The sequence below is a fragment of the Clupea harengus genome, chromosome 2 (genome assembly GCF_900700415.2).
Source record: "Clupea harengus chromosome 2, Ch_v2.0.2, whole genome shotgun sequence".
Classification (NCBI taxonomy): Eukaryota; Metazoa; Chordata; class Actinopteri; order Clupeiformes; family Clupeidae; genus Clupea; species Clupea harengus.
The window spans coordinates 31,308,934-31,322,096 of record NC_045153.1 but is presented as its reverse complement, the minus strand read 5'-3'; positions in this window follow the sequence as shown (position 1 = coordinate 31,322,096).

The following is a 13,163-nucleotide window of genomic DNA, read 5'->3' as shown; positions in this document are numbered from 1 at the left end:
GCAGATCCAACAAATACCCTACGTGGAAGCAAAAAAAGAAATACAAAAATTCCATAGCTGATAAAAATGGAAATGCCTTCTGGGTGGCATGAGCGCATTTACTCCTACGCCATTTGTACTTGTCACTTTCTAGTCTACAGATGACAAAGCCTACCTGATTTATAACATCACAACCATCATATTGGATGAGAAACAGAAGGCCCAGTTCAGTCCTGTACACAGAGTAACCACAGTCCTGCGGCAGCTGGTTTAGCGAAAGGGGTTTTCCTCCTGCTGAATAAAAAAGGACACCAAGTATTGAGGTTCATGCCAATAGATTACAATGACCCAGCCCCACAAACAATAAAGGAACATAAAAGGTTAGACGCTGCTGAATCTGGCAAGCCTTTGTATTAGTGTAGCCAGTGAGTAGCCGATAACAGCAAGGCCCCGGTGAGTTGCTGAAAATATTTCAGTCCCCAAAACAAGCAGTTGGCTGAAGCCCAATATTTAAGAACTACCCAATATAAGCCATTTACCTCTGTCTAGCTGAAGTGAAGAGGATCCTGGGCCTTGTGCCGAGAACTTCATGAGGTCCTTAGTACATAACACAGTTGGTCGCATACTAGCCCAGGCTGCCTTAGAAGAACTGGAGTCATCAATGACATCTTGTCCATCCACCAACCCACCAGCGTCGGCTTGAATGTTATAGCCATCCTCTGCAGTGTCCTCGCCAATGTGTCGAGTTCCTTCACCTTTCACTGGGCCAGGAATATCTCCTCTGCCGAACATAATGGTCCCCACTCTAACATCATCAGTTTTTTCCTCTCTGTGTCTCTCTTGTCTTCGCATGATTCCAAGGCTTACACAGCATATTTGGCTGAAACAAAGAAAGCCAAGACACAAAAGTAAAACATCCCTGTTTGGTTTATGCCTCATTTTGGAAATTTCGTTCATAAACAGGGAGCTGCACCAACGCATGTTTCGCGACTCTTTTAGTTGGGTATAAATACAAAGCGTGTTGTTCCCAATTAACATAAATTGATGCAAGACCAACGATATCGCTTAACACCTTCTCAGTTTATCAGACGACGCAGCTGGTCTTACTTAAATACTAGAACATTTCATTGAGTTAACAGCTGAAAATGTAAAATTAGACGCCAGCCCAATGACAACTCGTTCACATCAATTATTCAATCAGTTTCACTGGATAATCTCAGGCGCTAAACGAGGTATCTGTCATCAAATGACATGAACGGCCCTAGTTGTAGTAATTTTCCCATAAAGGACGAACTGTGCGCTGATCTAAATGATCCGGAAGTCCGTAGAGGATATGTGTCTTTTTTTTTTTTTTTTAACTCCCATTAGGCCTATCACGATTTATTATCTCGAGATAACCAAATGGTGGCTGCCCTGCTCATTTAATCTGTCTGTCTGATGTATGTAGTTGCCCATTTTTGGTAGACCTACCCGAACATATCAGAAATCTTCCTAGAAATTATGTTAACGTGTGGAGAGGAACAGAATAACAGAATAACTATGATCCGAGGAATTCTGCACCGTTGCATAAAATGACCGCAAAGTTTGATTTAAAGTCTTTGTATTGTACTTGTACCCTTCTCCAGTAACCAGTCCTTGAAAACTCCATAGCCCATGAAGTGATCCGTTTGGTGTTTATTTATATGTCTGTTCTCCTCTATTTTGTAGACATCTTCCTCATCCAAGTCTTTATGTCTTTTCATCTGTGCTAGTTTCCCGTTTTCCTTTCTTTTCTGAAAACTAGGCCTGCCACCAGCGCTCAAATGTAGGCTACTCCTCACAGTGGCGTTTCTACATTAGGGGCAGATCCAGATGACGCTGTTGTGCAGAAAGCTCAATACATTCGTACTTCGCGGCAAAATATATATATATATATATATATATATATATTTTTTTTTTTCATATATATTTTTTTATGCAAAGTAGCGTGAATATATGTGTGTGAATAAACTTGACTCGCAAGCATTATAGTCTTGTTTTGGAGTCATTTGATTCGTGTCTTTTTCTGTCTGTTTGCTTGCTCTGTGAAATGCTGCTCTCCGCTGTCCCTCCCTTTCCGGTGGGGCAACAGCCCACGCTGCCCCACCGTTACCATGGAAACACCAATGAGCGTGAACCACACAGGCCAAAGTTAACATTGAGCGGTGGGCCACTTTCAGATGTGCCCCACGAAATCTGCCTGGCAGCTAGACTGGAATAATGCGAAAACCGCGAGACCTGTACCCCCTGACTAATAAAATCCGTATTGCCCTCGTCATCGTCATCTTCAAAATGAGCGATATTGATAGACATCAACAGCCATGAGGAAATTCAGAAGCACCGAAAATGTGTTATTGAAAGTGATGATGAAGACTAGAAACTATAGTTTGAATCACTTGTGTTGTTACTTTACTGTTTTGGAACATTCCGAAGAACCGTATAAATAACAAGATGTATCGCCATCATATCAGTCGCTTTGGTACTTTTTTCAAATCATCCTTAACATTTTCAAAACCGTAAGTGCATTTTTCGAATTAATTCGAACAACCACCGAGTAAAATAGATAGAACAATAATTAGCATCCCCTTGAGTCCACCAAACCATTATCTAATGTTGTTTTAGTAAATAAATCCCAAGATGACCACGTACAGTATGTAGTGTGGCATGTTGCTTCTTACGAAACCCCTCCCATTCTCGTGAATGAGATCCCTGCTAATGTTTTTATGGAAGTAAGGTAAGATTCTGTAAAGCCAAATGGTGAAAATATGACTGAAAACATTCTTGTCTGATAGTATCATACTGTTACTGGATTTGCCTTCATGCTGGACTGGCACATCCACTCTGGCATGGTGGCCTATGAGGTTTTTACGCAATTTTGTTTAGCCTTTCAGCCAATCGAATAAATCCTCACCAATTACAAACAATTAAGGTTTGAATGAGTAAAGTAGTAATTTAGCAAACATTCCAAAAATACCATGTCACTGAAACTAATGGAACATGTGGTAACTTGACACATAACTAGTTTAATACATTTGCATGTCACAACTCACACAATGAAGATACCTAGGTTGTTATTTTTTTTGGGGGGGGGGGGGGGGTAAGAATAAACAGCAGTTGATTGTACATAACCGTTTGCATGAATGTGCTTAGGCATTTGCCAAATGTTCAAAAGAATGAAAAATTGTTCTGATGTGCACAAGTGATTAGATGAAGTAGAGGTTGAACATCTGAGATTAAATTCTGATCTGAGAAATGTACCAAAGCGACTGAGAAAAACTGGCATAACTGGCTTTCAAATGACTTGTCTTCAATGAGACTGGAATAATATTTCATCATATTAAAGTAAAACCCTCAATTATGACAATAATAACAATAATAATACCAAAAACAATGATATTTATAAAGTATGCCTCAAACAAATGCAAACCTAATCCTATTCTATCCTCTTTCTATCCCATTTCTACCGAGTTGTGTTCTTTTTCAGATTTGAATATTTAAAATCTGTTTTGAATCTGTTTACATTTTCATGACAATCATAGCAAGCATAAAAAGATCTTAACAGTTTGACATGTTTTTATTTTTCCCAGGAAGGTGAATGGATGCATCGGGGGGGAGTATACCCCAAACAGGTTTGCCAGGTCATCCTAGCCTGTTTTGTGCTACACAACATCTGTGGAAGCCATGGCATAGAGCTAGCAGAAGACGAAATGCGCATGGACCAAGATGACCACCCTCCCATCCCGGCTGGCTGGAACATGCACATCTGTGCGCTAAGAAGAAGACGGGAGCTGAAGAATAAATGCACACATGTTCACATTTTCTTCCATATGTTTTATTTAGGCACGTTTGTTCAAAGAACCCTCAATAGCGGACAGAGTTCGGCAACAACCTCACTAACAGACTCATTCAAGTCCCTTTGTGTCTGAAGGACAGCCTTAGATAATACCCTACCATGATGGGTGGAAGAGGAAGCTGGTGGAGGCCGGCGACACCCTGATGCAAGACGGGCCGAATAAGAATGGCCGGCGAGGCCCCGATGCTGGTGCAGCAGGTGCAGCTACCGCAGATGCGGCTTCTGGTGCTGCTCGTGCCGCAGGTGCGGCCGCTGGTGCTTGGGAGACGTTTCTACTATTATGTCACATACTTTGCTTTTTTACGCCACCAGACAGGCTTTCGAACAATATTTTGGCCCGCATCTGCTATTCCATCAGCAGAACGTCGATTTCGGCCTCAATATAATTCTTCTTTTTACGTGTTTCTTTCTTGCTTGCCTTTGTCACAGAGAGATTGTGCATTTTGAATGCGCTCAATTTATATGCTAATTAGATTAAGTAAGGGCGTTTTTAGGGCGGAGATTCAGTTGCGCACAATTCCACGATAATTTGTGATTTATAACTGAAGGATTGGCGTACACATGTTTTTTTGTGTGTAGGTTTATTTTCTCTGAATCACATGATCGTTTCAGAAAAGTTCTTAGATCAAATGAAGGATGGCTTCTACGCAGCATTTTCTTTGAAATGGGAGCTAGAATACTGTCAGAGAAACGAGGCCCACATAAGGTCAAACCCAACACAGTGTCCCACTTAACACAGACCAAGACTGAGCTATGTGCTAATGTACATCCAGATCTCAAAACAGAACAGTTAAGAGAAAAGCACTGAATTTGAATGTACTGTGCGAACCAGGGCAGGCTAGCTAACATTATAGTGATACACCTAGCAATGTAGCTATGTATGTGATACCTTAACATGGAAGATGGAGCTATAATAATTGACAATTTCTAAAGATGTTATAAAAAATTAAAGAATAAAAATCAATAGTTTCTGACCCATATAAAAATAAGACAGATCAGCTTTATTCTAGTCGCACAACCCAACATTTTCACTAAGGCATTTCCAGAGCTGAACAGAAGGCCCTTATAGTGCCACCTGCTGTTTTGGTGCCTAGAAATGTGCAACTCATACAAGAGGAATAACAGTGCCAAGTCACATGATCCATATATGACATGGTTGCAGTGCACTTGTTGGGCGGGCATTTTCATTGAAAGGCGTTTTGTATTTGTAAAGCATTGCATGCACATTTGCAAGTTGTGGGGCACAGAGATCACATTCCGTTAACAAATTGTGGGGTATGTTACACATTCAGTTTGTGACATTTGGCAACTTTTAAACCACTTGCCCCAGTTGTGGGATGCAAATAGTCAGTCATTTTCTGACTTCACAATAATAATATATTAGTCAAGGTTATTTGAAACCAGCTGTATGCTTGCTTGGTTAACAAAAGGTGAAAATTGAGAATTATTGTTGAACCCTCAAGTAAATGCACCAGAACCATTTCAAGCCTCCAGCTTTGGATAAATCAGGTGCAAATCTCCTCTTCAAAGAAACTGACAAGGCAATGACCAGCTGCTTAAACAATTGTATTTATTTCCACAAAGTTGTACATTGAAGGATACTACCACATCTTGGTGACCACATTATCCCTGGTATAAAAGGGAAAAAAAGGCACATATTCTGACAACTGAAGTCTCCTCAATTACTCTTGGTCTGGAGACATTTATTAAAAGGGACATAGCCAGCATGTCTTGTGGGACTAACGGGTAGTAGTTGGAGCTTCAGTAGTTTGGGAGGAATCCTTCACTGGCATGAAAGGGTTAGAGTATCCTGGGTGCATGAAGTTGGGGTTATTCAACTGTTGATGCTAAATCAAGTGTCAACTGTTGCTGCAGATTTTGAGGAGGAAGCTTACAGGCAGTGGAAGTTGCTCCTGTAGTTGGAGCTTCAGTAGTTTGGGAGGGATCCTTCACTGGCATGCAAGGGTTAGAGTATCCTGGGTGCATGAAGTTGGGGTTATTCAACTGTTGATGCTGCATCAACTGTTGCTGCTGCTGATTTTGAGGAGGAAGCTTACAGGCAGTGGATGAAGTTGCTCCTGTAGTTGGAGCAGGAAGCTTACAGGCAGTGGATGAAGTTGCTTCTGTAGTAGTTGGAGCTTCAGTGGTTTGGGAGGGATCCTTCACTGGCATGAAAGGGTTAGAGTATCCTGGGTGCATGAAGTAAGACTGCTTCAACTGTTGCTGCTGCATCAACTGTTGCTGATTTTGTGGAGGAAGCATAGAGGCAGTGGATGAAGCTGCTTCTGTAGTTTGGGAGGGATCCTTCACTGGCATGAAAGGGTTAGAGTATCCTGGGTGCATGAAGTAAGACTGCATCAACTGTTGCTGCTTCATCAACTGTTGCTGCTGCTGGTTTTGTGGAGGAAGCTTAGAGGCAGTGGATGAAGTTGCTTCTGTAGTAGTTGCAGCTGCAGTAGTTGGAGCTTCAGTAGTTTGGGAGGGATCCTTCACTGGCATGAAAGGGTTAGAGTATCCTGGGTGCATGAAGTACGACTGCTTCAACTGTTGCTGCTGCATCAACTGTTGCTGATTTTGTGGAGGAAGCATAGAGGCAGTGGATGAAGTTGCTTCTGTAGTTTGGGAGGGATCCTTCACTGGCATGAAAGGGTTAGAGTATCCTGGGTGCATGAAGTACGACTGCTTCAACTGTTGCTGCTTCATCAACTGTTGCTGATTTTGTGGAGGAAGCTTAGAGGCAGTGGATGAAGTTGCTTCTGTAGTAGTTGGAGCTTCAGTAGTTTGGGAGGGATCCTTCACTGGCATGAAAGGATTAGAGTATCCTGGGTGCATGAAGTACGACTGCTTCAACTGTTGCTGCTGCATCAACTGTTGCTGATTTTGTGGAGGAAGCATAGAGGCAGTGGATGAAGTTGCTTCTGTAGTTTGGGAGGGATCCTTCACTGGCATGAAAGGGTTAGAGTATCCTGGGTGCATGAAGTAAGACTGCATCAACTGTTGCTGCTGCTGATTTTGTGGAGGAAGCTTAGAGGCAGTGGATGAAGTTGCTTCTGTAGTAGTTGGAGCTGCAGTAGTTGGAGCTTCAGTAGTTTGGGAGGGATCCTTCACTGGCATGAAAGGGTTAGAGTATCCTGGGTGCATGAAGTAAGACTGCTTCAACTGTTGCTGCTGCATCAACTGTTGCTGATTTTGTGGAGGAAGCATAGAGGCAGTGGATGAAGTTGCTTCTGTAGTTTGGGAGGGATCCTTCACTGGCATGAAAGGGTTAGAGTATCCTGGGTGCATGAAGTAAGACTGCATCAACTGTTGCTGCTTCATCAACTGTTGCTGATTTTGTGGAGGAAGCTTAGAGGCAGTGGATGAAGTTGCTTCTGTAGTAGTTGCAGCTGCAGTAGTTGGAGCTTCAGTAGTTTGGGAGGGATCCTTCACTGGCATGAAAGGGTTAGAGTATCCTGGGTGCATGAAGTACAACTGCTTCAACTGTTGCTGCTGCATCAACTGTTGCTGATTTTGTGGAGGAAGCATAGAGGCAGTGGATGAAGCTGCTTCTGTAGTTTGGGAGGGATCCTTCACTGGCATGAAAGGGTTAGAGTATCCTGGGTGCATGAAGTAAGACTGCATCAACTGTTGCTGCTTCATCAACTGTTGCTGCTGCTGATTTTGTGGAGGAAGCTTAGAGGCAGTGGATGAAGTTGCTTCTGTAGTAGTTGCAGCTGCAGTAGTTGGAGCTTCAGTAGTTTGGGAGGGATCCTTCACTGGCATGAAAGGGTTAGAGTATCCTGGGTGCATGAAGTACGACTGCTTCAACTGTTGCTGCTGCATCAACTGTTGCTGATTTTGTGGAGGAAGCATAGAGGCAGTGGATGAAGTTGCTTCTGTAGTTTGGGAGGGATCCTTCACTGGCATGAAAGGGTTAGAGTATCCTGGGTGCATGAAGTAAGACTGCATCAACTGTTGCTGCTTCGTCAACTGTTGCTGCTGCTGATTTTGTGGAGGAAGCTTAGAGGCAGTGGATGAAGTTGCTTCTGTAGTAGTTGGAGCTGCAGTAGTTGGAGCTGCAGTAGTTTGGGAGGGATCCTTCACTGGCATGAAAGGATTAGAGTATCCTGGGTGCATGAAGTACGACTGCTTCAACTGTTGCTGCTGCATCAACTGTTGCTGATTTTGTGGAGGAAGCATAGAGGCAGTGGATGAAGTTGCTTCTGTAGTTTGGGAGGGATCCTTCACTGGCATGAAAGGGTTAGAGTATCCTGGGTGCATGAAGTAAGACTGCATCAACTGTTGCTGCTTCGTCAACTGTTGCTGCTGCTGATTTTGTGGAGGAAGCTTAGAGGCAGTGGATGAAGTTGCTTCTGTAGTAGTTGGAGCTGCAGTAGTTGGAGCTTCAGTAGTTGGAGCTTCAGTAGTTTGGGAGGGATCCTTCACTGGCATGAAAGGGTTAGAGTATCCTGGGTGCATGAAGTAAGACTGCTTCAACTGTTGCTGCTGCATCAACTGTTGCTGATTTTGTGGAGGAAGCATAGAGGCAGTGGATGAAGCTGCTTCTGTAGTTTGGGAGGGATCCTTCACTGGCATGAAAGGGTTAGAGTATCCTGGGTGCATGAAGTAAGACTGCATCAACTGTTGCTGCTTCATCAACTGTTGCTGCTGCTGATTTTGTGGAGGAAGCTTAGAGGCAGTGGATGAAGTTGCTTCTGTAGTAGTTGCAGCTGCAGTAGTTGGAGCTTCAGTAGTTTGGGAGGGATCCTTCACTGGCATGAAAGGGTTAGAGTATCCTGGGTGCATGAAGTACAACTGCTTCAACTGTTGCTGCTGCATCAACTGTTGCTGCTGCTGATTTTGTGGAGGAAGCTTAGAGGCAGTGGATGAAGTTGCTTCTGTAGTAGTTGGAGCTGCAGTAGTTGGAGCTGCAGTAGTTGGAGCTGCAGTAGTTTGGGAGGGATCCTTCACTGGCATGAAAGGGTTAGAGTATCCTGGGTGCATGAAGTAAGACTGCTTCAACTGTTGCTGCTGCATCAACTGTTGCTGATTTTGTGGAGGAAGCATAGAGGCAGTGGATGAAGTTGCTTCTGTAGTTTGGGAGGGATCCTTCACTGGCATGAAAGGGTTAGAGTATCCTGGGTGCATGAAGTAAGACTGCATCAACTGTTGCTGCTTCGTCAACTGTTGCTGCTGCTGATTTTGTGGAGGAAGCTTAGAGGCAGTGGATGAAGTTGCTTCTGTAGTAGTTGGAGCTGCAGTAGTTGGAGCTGCAGTAGTTGGAGCTGCAGTAGTTGGAGCTGCAGTAGTTTGGGAGGGATCCTTCACTGGCATGAAAGGATTAGAGTATCCTGGGTGCATGAAGTACGACTGCTTCAACTGTTGCTGCTGCATCAACTGTTGCTGATTTTGTGGAGGAAGCATAGAGGCAGTGGATGAAGTTGCTTCTGTAGTTTGGGAGGGATCCTTCACTGGCATGAAAGGGTTAGAGTATCCTGGGTGCATGAAGTAAGACTGCATCAACTGTTGCTGCTTCGTCAACTGTTGCTGCTGCTGATTTTGTGGAGGAAGCTTAGAGGCAGTGGATGAAGTTGCTTCTGTAGTAGTTGGAGCTGCAGTAGTTGGAGCTGCAGTAGTTGGAGCTTCAGTAGTTTGGGAGGGATCCTTCACTGGCATGAAAGGATTAGAGTATCCTGGGTGCATGAAGTACGACTGCTTCAACTGTTGCTGCTGCATCAACTGTTGCTGATTTTGTGGAGGAAGCATAGAGGCAGTGGATGAAGTTGCTTCTGTAGTTTGGGAGGGATCCTTCACTGGCATGAAAGGGTTAGAGTATCCTGGGTGCATGAAGTAAGACTGCATCAACTGTTGCTGCTTCGTCAACTGTTGCTGCTGCTGATTTTGTGGAGGAAGCTTAGAGGCAGTGGATGAAGTTGCTTCTGTAGTAGTTGGAGCTGCAGTAGTTGGAGCTGCAGTAGTTGGAGCTGCAGTAGTTTGGGAGGGATCCTTCACTGGCATGAAAGGATTAGAGTATCCTGGGTGCATGAAGTACGACTGCTTCAACTGTTGCTGCTGCATCAACTGTTGCTGATTTTGTGGAGGAAGCATAGAGGCAGTGGATGAAGTTGCTTCTGTAGTTTGGGAGGGATCCTTCACTGGCATGAAAGGGTTAGAGTATCCTGGGTGCATGAAGTAAGACTGCTTCAACTGTTGCTGCTGCATCAACTGTTGCTGATTTTGTGGAGGAAGCATAGAGGCAGTGGATGAAGTTGCTTCCGTTGGAGCAGGAGTAGGCTGAAGTGGTGGATCCATAGGAGATTGTGAGGCTTGGGTTGACATAGGGCAACAAAGGGTTACTGGATTGCTTTGCCATAACATCTGGAGCAAATGGTTGCCACCCTGGAGGGAAAATAAATAAATAGCAATAAGAAATTGCAGTCATGCCCAGTTTTAAAACAGCTACACACTGACCTACATGACCTTAATGCTAAATATTTACTTCAGGGTCTTTTTGGCACCATATCCAGGACCAATTCTGGTTTGGAAGCCATGTACACCCAGTAGGCATGTACATGCACTCTACACGCTGTGTGTAAGGTACCAAATGTGATGGGGGGGGGGGGTAATTCTGTATGAGCGCGAGAGATCTTCTGAACCACTGAACACGCCACTACGTTCACCATTAAACCCAATATAATGAGCAACACATACCAAATACTGTAGTACGGTGCCTCAACCCCTGTGGTTTGTTTAATTGTGCCTGATCCATCAAAATTAGCCAAGTAAATATAGGCTACTGCAATCAATTTACAAAATGGTTCGAGTCAAAAAAAAAAAGTAGGAGAAGAGGACAACATTAACCAGACTACAGGAAAAAAAAAATAATAATGTTTACACCATGCACTCAACAGTAAACATATCCTGGTTTCAATATTTGGGGCAACCCAGTGGTCAGCAGCAGATCCAACAAATACCCTACGTGGAAGCAAAAAAGAAATACAAAAATTCCATAGCTGATAAAAATGAAAATGCCTTCTGGGTGGCATGAGCGCATTTACTCCTACGCCATTTGTACTTGTCACTTTCTAGTCTACAGATGACAAAGCCTACCTGATTTATAACATCACAACCATCATATTGGATGAGAAACAGAAGGCCCAGTTCAGTCCTGTACACAGAGTAACCACAGTCCTGCGGCAGCTGGTTTAGCGAAAGGGGTTTTCCTCCTGCTGAATAAAAAAAGGACACCAAGTATTGAGGTTCATGCCAATAGATTACAATAACCCAGCCCCACAAACAATAAAGGAACATAAAAGGTTAGACTCTGCTGAATCTGGCAAGCCTTTGTATTAGTGTAGCCAGTGAGTAGCCGATAACAGCAAGGCCCCGGTGAGTTGCTGAAAATATTTCAGTCCCCAAAACAAGCAGTTGGCTGAAGCCCAATATTTAAGAACTACCCAATATAAGCCATTTACCTCTGTCTAGCTGAAGTGAAGAGGATCCTGGGCCTTGTGCCGAGAACTTCATGAGGTCCTTAGTACATAACACAGTTGGTCGCATACTAGCCCAGGCTGCCTTAGAAGAACTGGAGTCATCAATGACATCTTGTCCATCCACCAACCCACCAGCGTCGGCTTGAATGTTATAGCCATCCTCTGCAGTGTCCTCGCCAATGTGTCGAGTTCCTTCACCTTTCACTGGGCCAGGAATATCTCCTCTGCCGAACATAATGGTCCCCACTCTAACATCATCTGTTTTTTCCTCTCTGTGTCTCTCTTGTCTTCGCATGATTCCAAGGCTTACACAGCATATTTGGCTGAAACAAAGAAAGCCAAGACACAAAAGTAAAACATCCCTGTTTGGTTTATGCCTCATTTTGGAAATTTCGTTCATAAACAGGGAGCTGCACCAACGCATGTTTCGCGACTCTTTTAGTTGGGTATAAATACAAAGCGTGTTGTTCCCAATTAACATAAATTGATGCAAGACCAACGATATCGCTTAACACCTTCTCAGTTTATCAGACGACGCAGCTGGTCTTACTTAAATACTAGAACATTTCATTGAGTTAACAGCTGAAAATGTAAAATTAGACGCCAGCCCAATGACAACTCGTTCACATCAATTATTCAATCAGTTTCACTGGATAATCTCAGGCGCTAAACGAGGTATCTGTCATCAAATGACATGAACGGCCCTAGTTGTAGTAATTTTCCCATAAAGGACGAACTGTGCGCTGATCTAAATGATCCTGAAGTCCGTAGAGGATATGTGTCTTTTTTTTGTTTTTTTTACTCCCATTAGGCCTATCACGATTTATTATCTCGAGATAACCAAATGGTGGCTGCCCTGTTCATTTAATCTGTCTGTCTGATGTATGTAGTTGCCCATTTTTGGTAGACCTACCCGAACATATCAGAAATCTTCCTAGAAATTATGTTAACGTGTGGAGAGGACGTAGTCCAATTGGGATAATGTAGCTATGCGGTCAGGTTGATACCAGCTCCAAGGGCATTGTAACTAGCAACAGAATAACTATGATCCGAGGAATTCTGCACCGTTGCATAAAATGACCGCAAAGTTTGATTTAAAGTCTTTGTATTGTACTTGTACCCTTCTCCAGTAACCAGTCCTTGAAAACTCCATAGCCCATGAAGTGATCCGTTTGGTGTTTATTTATATGTCTGTTCTCCTCTATTTTGTAGACATCTTCCTCATCCAAGTCTTTATGTCTTTTCATCTGTGCTAGTTTCCCGTTTTCCTTTCTTTTCTGAAAACTAGGCCTGCCACCAGCGCTCAAATGTAGGCTACTCCTCACAGTGGCGTTTCTACATTAGGGGCAGATCCAGATGACGCTGTTGTGCAGAAAGCTCAATACATTCGTACTTCGCGGCAATATATATATATATATATATATATATATTTATGCAAAGTAGCGTGAATATATGTGTGTGAATAAACTTGACTCGCAAGCATTATAGTCTTGTTTTGGAGTCATTTGATTCGTGTGTTTTTCTGTCTGTTTGCTTGCTCTGTGAAATGCTGCTCTCCGCTGTCCCTCCCTTTCCGGTGGGGCAACAGCCCACGCTGCCCCACCGTTACCATGGAAACACCAATGAGCGTGAACCACACAGGCCAAAGTTAACATTGAGCGGTGGGGCACTTTCAGATGTGCCCCACGAAATCTGCCTGGCAGCTAGACTGGAATAATGCGAAAACCGCGAGACCATGACAAAGAAAAAACCCCTGACTAAGAAAAAAAATAAAACATACACAGAGATGGGCAAAAATACATCAAAATGTATTTTGATACAAAATACCCCTCAAATAAATG